General features: G+C 38.9%; 1 long non-coding RNA gene across 2 annotated transcripts; it reads right to left on the bottom strand.

The window, feature by feature from the left end:
• Positions 1 to 355: 355 nt before the first annotated feature.
• On the bottom strand, positions 356 to 10,942 carry LOC100768488. 2 transcript variants are annotated; one of them, XR_003482761.2, is made up of 3 exons: positions 10,886 to 10,942; positions 4,556 to 6,180; positions 356 to 929 (listed from the first exon to the last, which is right to left on the bottom strand). It is a non-coding gene; the product is annotated as an uncharacterized LOC100768488 (long non-coding RNA). The 2 variants fall into 2 exon arrangements; XR_003482760.1 differs by lacking the exon at positions 10,886 to 10,942 and having other exon boundaries at positions 4,556 to 8,770.
• Positions 10,943 to 11,587: the final 645 nt, after the last annotated feature.

Raw genomic sequence — 11,587 nt, 5'->3', positions numbered from 1 at the left:
AATCCTACTAGCGTGTGCCACCACAACCTGCTATTCTTTTTCCTCCTGTTATTTTTTCTCTCACAAGCCTACATATATTTTTAAACACAGTGTAAACCTTTAGAGGTTTTTCTTTATCTGGATCTGTTTTTACTGTAAATCTTTACCTTTTTCTGGCCACCAGTCTTTTAGCTGTTAAACAATACCACCAAAATTAAAGTGACGGCTTTCTTAGCCACTGTCTTCGATTTTTTTCTGCTTTTGCTGAGTCAGGAAATCTCTCTTAAAGCAACCACTCAAGTCTCTGCTTGTCTCTAGCAAAACAGAGACCACCCCCAAAAATGCTGCTAACATGAAGTTGTGCTTGTCTCTGATCTTTTGCTGCTAAGATCCCTTTTTAAGCTTTTGTGAAGTTTACATGGAAGTTCGTAACACTACCTCCAGCTACCCGGGGTTCTGCCACTTTTTGACTAGTCTCCAGAAGACAGGAAGGCGGCTTGTGGCGGTGAGAGCTCAGAATCCTAACCCTAGAACCCTCAAGGGCTGCAGGCCGTCTCCGGAGTGCAGGAGTCCAAACCACAAGCATGCGGGGACGGCGGGAGCCTATGGGAGCTGCTCCGATGCCTCTCAGCAGCCAGACAGGGCAGGCTGTGGTGGCAGGTTTCCCTCTTTCTCTGGGAACCTTGGGGCATGGGGTCATCCGGCTCACTGACACCAGTTGCCCTCCAGGGACCTGTGTTTTATTCCCAGGACTCATATAGCAGCTCACGATGAACCATCTTTAGCCTCAGTTTCAGGGGATTTGACGCCCTTCTTGTTTCTGCAAATGCTAAGTGCATGGGGTAAGCAGACACACATGGAAGCAAAATGTCCATGCTCATTAAATAAATCATTTTTCAAAATCATCAGGAAAATGCATGACTGGAAGTGATTCATTTCTTCTTTCCAATCTAAAAAAGAAAGTCGAAAGTAAATTAATATAAATTTTAGTCTACTAGACATATATGCACCAAACACTGAGGCACCAAATTTCATTAACAGATCTAATACCAAAAATTGGCTCCCACATGGTAACATTGGGTGGTTTAATGTCCCACTCTTGCCAATATACAGGTCATTTCTGCCATATAAAAAGCCTACATAGAGAAACCCTGAAGTTATATGACATCATGCACCAAAAGGCCCTAGCAGAATCTACTTTCCACCCAAACTCTTCAGTAACCTTGGCTGCTTCCAATTCTGTATGCAGTTGTCTACCACATTCTCACAGCTCTTGAGAAACAAACTCCAACTAAAGCATTAGCCCCCTGATGGGGTGTGGTCTGGAAAATCCTAGGAAGAAATCTTTTGCTTTTAAAAAATATGTTCTTAGTATTCCCCTTCATTCATCGTCTGATTTTGTTTATACATTTTTCTATTTGATGGCAATATTTTTTTAATTCTTGGATTCTCCAACTCTGTGTTTCCTTCCTTATTCCACTCCTACATTGAGTAATATTCTGTCTTTACCTTACAGGGTGTTTTTTTTTTAATTAAAGGTTTGTTTATTGTATTGTATGAATGTTTCACCTGCCTTTATGTCTGTGCACCATGTTCACGCCTGCTAGCCATGAATGTTAGAAAGAAGTGTCAGTTATCCTGGGAATTGGAATAATAAATGATCATAGACCACCCTGTGGGTGCTGGGAATCAAACCTAGCTCTTCTGCAAAAGCAACAAGTGCTGTTAACTGTGGAGCCATCTCTCTAGCCTCTTTTTGTTTTTTGTTTTCTAATACTCATGTTTTTGCTTTTTATTCCCTTTTTTACATTTATCCTTTTGGATTTTGGTTTTTCTTTATGAGAGTATTCTTTTGTTTTTCCTTATCCTCTTTCTTAGTCTTCCTATACTTTGTCTTGTTCTTCCCTCTATTACATCCTTTACTCTTCTTTTTTTCCTTTAACTTTGCTTCTCCTCTATTTCTCTCCCTTTCCTGTTTCCTTACTTTATTTCATTAGTTTGCTATTTCTATACTTAACCCAAATAATGTTTATCTTTATAGCACATTCTACAGGACTGCCATTTTCAAGTGTGGTCATTGGTTTGTGCCCAATTTTAAGTGTATTTTGTGTAGTTTGGCTGATGCTAAAGCAGTTTGCTTTCTTCTCACTGGGGGATACTGAATGGTGCTGTGGACTGACCTTTCAAAAACAAGGTGTTCAATGTGAAGACCCCATTTCAAAAAGGAGAAATCCCCAAACTAACAGATGTGCAAATGACAGCAAAGAAATGCTAGAAACATGACAAAGCAAGACAGCATGGTCCCCCCCCCCCGAACTATTGAACTCAAAGTTACTGAAATAGGTAAATGTTAGGTTGTGATTTCAAAGGGTTTCTTGCAAAATATGACCTCATAACCTGGAGAGAAAAGGTAGAAATAGAAAAAAAACAAGACAGTTTATGGCCACCAAACCAGCACTGTAAAAGATACTTGAAAATATTATACACAAAGAAGAAATGAAGACAGTTTCAATTATAAGAAACAAGAAATTTCATGAAAGGAATAGATAAAGGAAAGCTAGGAAAATCCATGGTACCCAACACAGTAAAGCAACCAACACCTGATCCTAATAGAGAAGAAAGTAAAGAACAAACCATAATCCAACCAGCCAGAAAACAGTCAACTAACTTACAGAAATCAGTAATAATTCCAAATGTGAGTGACCTCAACTCACCAATAAAGAAATGCAATCTAATTGTACTAAAAACTAAATCCAACCAATTTTTTCCAAGAAATACATATTATTCATCATAATGCTATAAGCTGAGATCAAAAATAGAAAAGAATCTATCAGTGAATGGAAACTGAGGAACAAGCTGGTATAGTTACTCTGATGTCTGATGAAGTAGACTTCTACCAGAATTAAAGAGGAGAGACAAAGAAGGCCACAAGGGAACAACTGACCCAAAAGGTATAATTGTAAATATATATGGACTTAATGTTTAGAGATCAAATTTCAGTTTTTTAAATTTTCTATTCATTTTACAAGCCAACCACAGTTAATCTCCCTTCTCTCCTCTGACTTTCCTCCACGTTTCCCTCACACCCCATCCACTCCTCAGAAAGAGCAAGGACTTCCCATGGGGAGTCAACAAAGCCTGGCACATCCAGTGGAGGCAGGACCAAGCCTCTCCCCCTGCATCAAGTTTAAGAAAGGCATCCCACCATGGTGAATGGGCTCCAAAAGGCAGCTTATGCACCAGGGATAGATCCTGGTCCAACTGCCAGGGGCCCCCAAACAGACCAAGCCACACAGCTTAGACATCAAAGTTTACAAAACAAATACTAAGGCACATAAAATGTCACATACATACTAATGCAATATTATTGGGAGATCTCAGACCCCCAGTCTGTATCTAGATGAAGTCATTCAAACAAAACAGAATTCAAAAGTAAAGTACACCATAAAGCAAATGGATACTAGATACATAAAGAGTATTCTATTCAACATAAACCGATTACACATTTTCCTCATCAGGTCATGGAACCTCATCTAAAATAGACCACAAATCAAATCTTAGCAAATACAAAAGAGTGAAAAACAAGATCTTGAAGTTTTTTTAGGTCACAGTGTGACAAAACTATAAATCAACAGAAAGAAAAACTACAGAAATGACATAAATACATGGAAAATGAACAACATACTTTTGAATGAACAGTGGGTCATTGAAAAAATTAGAGAAGAAATCAAAAAGTTCGAATAACCAGATAGGCAGTGGTGGCACATGCCTTTAATCCCAGCACATGGGAGACAGAGGCAAGGGGATCTCTGTGAGTTCAAGGCCAGCCTGGTCTACACAGTGAGTTCCAGGACAGGATCCAAAGCTGTATCTAGAAACCCTGTCTCAAAATAACAACAAAAAATATCCAATAACCAAATAAAAATGAAAGAGCAGATGACCAGAACCTTTGGGCTACAAGGCAGTTTATACCTCTGGGTGCTTACATTTAAAATATCTGAAAAATCTGAAATAAATGCCCTAATGATGCACCTCAAAGTTTTCAAAAACCAAGAGCAATTCAAACCCGCAAGCAATAGACAGCAAAAAATAATAACAGGACAGAAATCAGTGAAATTGAGGCTAAGAGGCTGGTATGTCATACACACACACACACACACACACACACACACACAAATATTTCTGTTTAGCTTTTACAGCAAAGCAAAGTCTGACATTAGATTCACAGGTGAATTCTATAAACCTTTAAAGAATACCTAACACTGATACTCCCCCAATTGTTTCTTAAAATAGGAAAGGAAATACACCTACCAAACTCTTTCTCTTAAACAAAGCCAGCACTACTCTAATGTCAAAACTGGATGAAAAACATACACACACACAAAAGAAAACTATAAACTAATTCCCATGATGAAAATGGATGCAAAATTGTGTAGTGGGTGGGGTTTTTTGTCAGGACCGTCAGCTCCCCAATAATGACACAGAGACTTATTATTATTGTGAAAGGTGGCCAATAGCTTAAGCTTGTTTCTAACTAGCTCTTATAACTTAAATTAAACCATTTCTATCAACTCACTTTCTGCTTTGTGGCTTTATTATCTCATCTCTATAGTGTCCATCCTGATTGTTCTGAGTCTTTCTGGGCAGAGAGGATGCTGGGAAGAAGGCAGGTAAAACAACAATACAAATTAAACAATTTAAAATTTAAAACAAATAATTAGGAATAAACCTATCCAAGGAAGTGAAAAGACCTCTATAATGAAAACTTTATGACACTGAAAAATGAAACTGGAGAAGATAGAATTGCATTCATGGATTGGTAGAATGTCTATTTTGAAAATGACTATATTACTGGAAATAATCTACAGATCCAATATAATCTGCATCAAAATCTCAATGACCCTCTCTATAGAACTAGAAAAAGTAATCCTAAAATCCATTATGCATGCACAAAAGACTCAAAAATGTCAAAGCAATCTTTAGGAAAAATAAATTCTGGAGATATCACAATACTGGACCTCAAATTACAGATCAGAACCATAATAACAAAAATAGCATGGTACTGTCACAAAAACAGATACAAAACCAATGAAGTAGAATCATAGACTCGGGGGAAAAACCTACATTGATTCAGCCACCTACCTAACTTGGAAAAAATGGATGCCCACATTTAGAAGAATGAAACTAGGCCCTTATCTCCTACCATGCACAAAAACAAACTCAGACCTCAGTATGGGAACTGAAACCTTGAAACCGCTAAGAGAAAATACTTCAAAATATAGGCACAAGAAAGGATATTCTGAAAAGAACTTCAGTAGCACAGGAAGAAACCTCTCTAAGATGACAATGTCACCACACTAATTTAAATAGCTTAAGCATCACAAGGGAACTGAAATAATCTTCAGAATGGGAAAAGTCTTTACTAATTATGCATTAGACAGGGCATATACAGAACTACAAAAATTAAACACAAAAATAAACAAACAACAAATGGACTAATGAATTGAGTAGATGGCTCTCAGAAGAATAAATACAGGTGGCTAGGAAACATGTGAAAAGGTGTCCAGCATCCTCAGCCATCAGGGAAACACAAATTAAAATTTACTGGAGATCCTCTCACCACAGTCAGCATGACTTTCATCTGAAGGAGGGTTAAAGGAAGTCCATGAACACCCAAAAAAAGAATAACATATATTCATTTGGGGAGCACTCACACAATGAAGGAAAATAACCACTACAGTCTTCTGCCCCTGGAGGCACAGGGCCTGTGATGCAGGACTCTCAGACTACAACCAAGAGAAAGCCCTAGTGAGGCCCCTCCTCTTCCTTATAAGGGATCACATCCACACACAGAAGACCATTACCACAAGTGTATTGGTGGAACAAGATGACACTACATTTCCCATTTTTGTATAAATATGAGGGTTTTAAACCTGATACAAAAACCATATATAATGACAACAGATATCAAGTATAGCCCAGGAGAAAGAAAGGTAAAACATACATGAATTCAGACCTACAACCAGTAAGAGCAACATTAAGCAAGAAACATACTAAATGTCCAGGTCAAAGGTAATGGCATATAACAAAGATTACCCCAATAGCTGTCCTATTCTGGAAAGCATAAGTCTTGTACCTAATATGCTCTAGCTAAGAGAGGATGTTAGCTGTGACTACATAGTCTTCAACTTCATCAAAGACCTGAAAAGAAAAATAACTTTGTTAGGGTAAGCAGGAAGTGCAAGCAGGTGACTTCCCAAAGATGCAAGAAATGACAGAAACAGTTGGCTACCTGGACAGTCATCAAAGGTCTCACAAACATTAAGGGGCAACCAATGTTAGCTAAGACCTAGAGTTCCAGTTGGAACTGGGCAAGTTCCAATTGGCAACTGCTTTCAGAGCTCAAAGCAGTTGCCAATCAGAATTCTGAATATGTGTCTATTGTATTGTGTGCATATTTTGATTTTCCAAATTCTGCAAAATGAAGCACATCTATTTGCCAAATTTCATTTCTATGCATACATTTAGGGTTACTTCCCACAGATAAAGGAGTTTGGTTGTATAGAAGGAACATGGAGGGCATTTTTTTTACAATTTCCTTGGCTTGTTGCCAAGTGATGGAAAAATTCTTTTATTAAACCTTTGCTATTCACAGGGTGTTTTTTTAAAAAATACTGAGACCTCCAGCAGACTCCTATTAATCAATCAATATATATAGGATGATTCCTATTCCTGATTATTAACTGTAATTGTATAAATAACAAAGTTAATTCTGTATTATTAGGAATAAATTCATCATTTTCCATGTGTAAGACAACTCTCTGCATGTTGAGAGTCAGTAACTATATTGAGAGATTCTGTAAAGTCCATTAGTACCATAAGAATGGCATATAATTATATCTTTTGCACAGAGTTATAAGGGCTTTGAACCACTTTACTTATATCTCCTGATTTATATCCTGCCTTACCTGATTTGTACTTTTTGTGGTTTAATTTTTTGTGATCTATTTTATATCTTAAGTAATTAATAGAATCTGCTCTCTGTATTTTTTCAAGAGCAATTCATAGTCCCCAGTGAGGTAAAACTTTCTTTACTTCCTTGAAAATTTTTAATGTCTCTGTCTTTGGATCAGCTAATAAAATATCACTCATATGATCGTAAATTGTGGATTGTGGAAATTGTACACAAATTATTTCCAATGGCTTTTGTAGAAAATATTGGCACATGATGGGGCTATTTCACATTCCCTGTGGGAGGATCTTCCATTGGTATCTCTTCACCAGCTGAGAATTATTGTAAGTAGGCACCAAGAAGGCAAAAATTTCCCTGTCTTTCTCTTGTATAGTGAATAAACAGTCTTTTAAGTCACTAACTATAGTAGGTCATTCTTTAGGTATCAGAGAAGGCAAGAGTATTCCAGCCTGTAGAGAGCCCATTGGCTGAATTACTTTATTAATGGCTCTCAGGTCTGTAAGCTTTCTCATTTTCTACATTTCTTTATAATAACAAATACAGGAGGATTCTAAGGGCTTATAGATTCTTCAATATGTACAGCAGCTGTTTTAGAGCCTCTAGCTCCTCAGAGGTCATAGGCCATTACTTCATCCAGTCAGAAATGGCAGTTAGCCATTTTAAGGCTAGGGCTTTTGGTCCTCTGTAAGTTCAACACTAGTTATATTCTAGTTTTGTGCAGCCTGGATAATCGAAGACTGTTTTTTTTTATAGTGCTTTATAATATTTTTTCCACAAACATGAGTTGTTTTATGGTTCATTTCTGATACTGAAGGAATGTTAATCTGGGTATTCCATTCCTGTAACATCACAACCCCATATATTTATTGCTATATATTACCCACATATGGTCTCAGCCTTCCTCTTTGTCCTTCTGGCCCTATACATTCAAACCATCTCGTGCTTTGTTTACCCAAGATAGGGTTTCAATCCCTAAGAATTTAACATCTACTTCCTGAAGAGGCCAACTTGGATGCCAAGATTCTGGAGTGATAATGGTGACATCGCCACCTGTGTCCAGTAATCCTTCTAGTATAACATTATTTATTTGCACTCTTAGTTTTGGTCTTTGGATATTTATAGAAGTCTGACAAAATATACATTTCCTGTTTCCTCCTTGAATTTTTGATTCATCCTCCAAAGCTATTCTATTATCTGGAGAAGTGTGGTTTTTCACAATAGGCACTGGATTTCCTAATTGTTTTGGAGAGAGGACTGTCCTCCAAAGTAACAGTGAATGACTACACCGATTTCTACATGGGGGCCAGCAAGAAGCTCCTCACAAGGAGTTTCCAGATGCTAAAAGGTTGCCTTTTTCATCTCTTGCTGATCTACTTTCATTGGCCAATGTTGGCCTTTGCCACATCTTCTACATAATCCAGAAGATTGGGGCCTTCTTTTTGGATCATTCCCAGAATAAGTATTATTTCTAATAATGCTCTGTGAACAATTTCTTTCCAGATGGCCTATTCTACCACAATTAAAACATTTGGAATTCTGATGTCTCCTCATAGCTTTGGAAATCGCTTCTACACAGCCAGTTTTATAGTCAAAAGAACCAACATTGGCTGTATGCAAGATCCATTCATCCATTGGTACTGATCTGATCTTTAAAGGCCCAAGTACCTATTTGCATTCTAAATTAGCATTTTTCATTAAAAATCGTATTTCAACAAAGAATTACCAAAACTTTTCTTTTGGTTTTTTTAATGCCTTATTTTTTCCAAGAAAGTATTTTTTATTACTTCAAATTAGAAACAAGCCTGCTTCACATGTCAATCCCTTCTCCCTCTCCCTCTCCCTCCCCTCCTCCCCTATCCTCCACTAACCTCCTACTCCATCCTCCCTCTGCTCCCTAGGGAGGGTAAAGCCCTTAATGGGGGATCCCCAAAGTCTGTCATATCATCCTGGGCAGGGCCTGGGCCCTCCCCAGTGTGTCCAGGCTAAGAGAGCATCCGTCCCCTTGGAATGTGCTCCCAAAGACCTTTCTTACTCCAGGGATAAATACTTATCTACTACCAGAGGCCCGATAGAGTGCCAAGGTCTCCTCACTGACGTCTACATTCAGGGGTCTAGATCAGTCCCATGCTGGCCTCCCAGACATCAATTTGGGGTCCATGTGCTCCCCCTTGTTCAGGTCAGCTGTTCCTATGGATTTCACCAGCTGGGTCTTGTTCCCTTTGCTCCTCACTCCTCCCCCTCTGCAACTGGATTCCAGAGTTTCTGTTCAGTGTTTAGCTGTGGGTGTCTGCCTCTGCTTCCATCAGCCACTGGATGAAGGCTCTAGGATAGCATATATGGCAATCATCAGTCTCATTATAGGGGAAGGCATTCAGGGTAGCTTCTCCACTATTGCTTGGATTGCCAGTTTGTGTCATCCTTGTAGATCTCTGGAAACCTGCCTAGTGCCAGATCTCCCCTCGAACCTATAATGGCTCCCGCTATTATGGTATCTCTCATCCTGCTCTCCTCTAGTCTTGCCCAGACTTGTTACGATAACATGCCATATGGTAAACTTTACAGATGTCTCTCAGAGAACTCTATTTCTCTTTATTTCCTAGTCCCTATTCAACTAAACCAATGCTGGATTTAGAGGTAGATTTGGCTTTCCTCCTCTAAAATCCAAGCACGTTATTTAACTAAACTTTAGAGTTTTTGTATTGAATCAAGAAACCAATTGATGTAATACAGAATAAAAGAAGAATTTGGGGACTGTCTTTGTCTTTTCTTGGATCTTTCTCTCAAGGTGTACACCCTCTCATAATTGTTATGCTCTCATGGATGCATTCCCCAGCATGTGTACATACACAAGCAAACATTTCTCTGCTAACTGTTTATGTTTGAGTCCCACACAACCAATGAAGACCTGCCTGACAGCAATCCCTGGACACCCTGGAAAGAAAATGGGTCACACCTCCTCGACTGCACTGGATCCAACTTGCTCCATTTCAACTGACACTCCGGCCAGAGGTTCAGGTACTAACTTAATCAAGTTGAGGATTTCAAGCAAGATCTTCAATCAAGCGAATCCCATCTAACATGGACTGGATACAATCCATTCAAGACTTTCACTATACTAACATTTTCTTCCTACAGGACCCCACAAGGCTATCATCATCCCATTTCAGCAGGAAGTAACTTGGAGGATGCTACACCCCCTTTCCCCATTGTTGTCACTTAGGATAGTGTATATGCCTAGTAGGGATAGCTTCCTATTGTTTATGGTTGGGATTGGAAGGAAGTGTTCAGGCTTGGACACCTCTTTCAGATGACTTTAGGGTTTAGTTAAAATAGATAGTTAGGATGTGACATAAGAAGATTGTTGTATCTTCTTATATTTCACCTTTATGATTGCTAATTTTGGATACTTTACACTGTTAAGTTTTAATTCTCTTTTAGACTAAAAGGGGAATTGTAGGGGAACCTGTAGCCACGCCTGCTTAGGGGATAGCTACAGGTCTGCCTGACCACGCCTGCAAGGGTGATGTAGAGTAAGAGTTTCAGTTGGCTGAGTTTCTGCTTTCAGTTTTCACCCCCTTTCGGCTTGCGTACAGACTGCTGCCATGCAGGCTGGCTAGGTAGCTCTGTAAGTAAGGCTTTTCCCTATTAAATACCCTTGTATTTCTACTGGACTCCATATTGGTAATTTCCCACTATACAGACTCTACCTTCTTGTTCCCCCATTTCCTCCTCTCCCCTCTTCTCCACTTCTCCTTCTGCCAGCTCCCTCTCCCATACCCCCATGATCCCAATTAACTCAGGAGATCCTGTCCTCTTCCCCTTCTCTGGAGGACCATGCATTCTTCTCTTGGGGTCCTCCTTGTTTCCTAGCTCTTCTGATGGTGTGGATTGTAAAATTTATATATCAGTGTACATATATCAGGGAGTACATACCATGTTTGTCTTTTTGTGGTTGGGTTACCTCACGCAGGACAGTTTCTTCTAGTTCCATCCATTTGCCTGTGAATTTCAAGATTCCATTGTTTTTTTTCCGTGCTGAGTAGTACTCCATTGTATAAATGTACCACATTTTCTCTATCCATTCTTCAGTTGAGGGGCATCTAGGTTGCTTCCAGGTTCTGGTTATTACAAACAATGCTGCTGTGAACATAGTTGAACATATGTCCTTGTTTTATGAATGTATATCCTTTGAGTGTATGCTCAGAGAGGAATTGCTAGATCTTGAGGTAGACTGATTCCCATTTTCCTGAGAAACCACCATACTGATTTCCAAAGTGGCCATACAACTTTGCACTCCCACTAGCAATGGAGGAGTGTTCCTCTTTCTCCACATGCTCTCCAACATAAACTCTCAGTGTTTTTGATTTTAGCTATTCTGAAAGGAGCAAGATGGTATCTCAGAGTTGTTTTGATTTACATTTCCCTGATAAATAATGATGTTGAGCACTTTCTTAAGTGTCTTTCAGCCATTTTAGATTCCTCTATTGAGAATTCTCTATTTAGTTCTGTACTCTACTTTTTAATTGGATTGTTTGGTGTTTTAGTGACTAGCTTCTTCCTGTACAATAAAGGAACTTCTGGAGGCATCACTATCCCTGACTTCAAGCTCTAGTATAGAGACATAGTCCTGAAAAT

This window comes from Cricetulus griseus, chromosome 2, assembly GCF_003668045.3.
Source record: "Cricetulus griseus strain 17A/GY chromosome 2, alternate assembly CriGri-PICRH-1.0, whole genome shotgun sequence".
NCBI classification, from domain to species: domain Eukaryota; kingdom Metazoa; phylum Chordata; class Mammalia; order Rodentia; family Cricetidae; genus Cricetulus; species Cricetulus griseus.
This window is presented reverse-complemented; position numbering and strand designations above follow the sequence as displayed.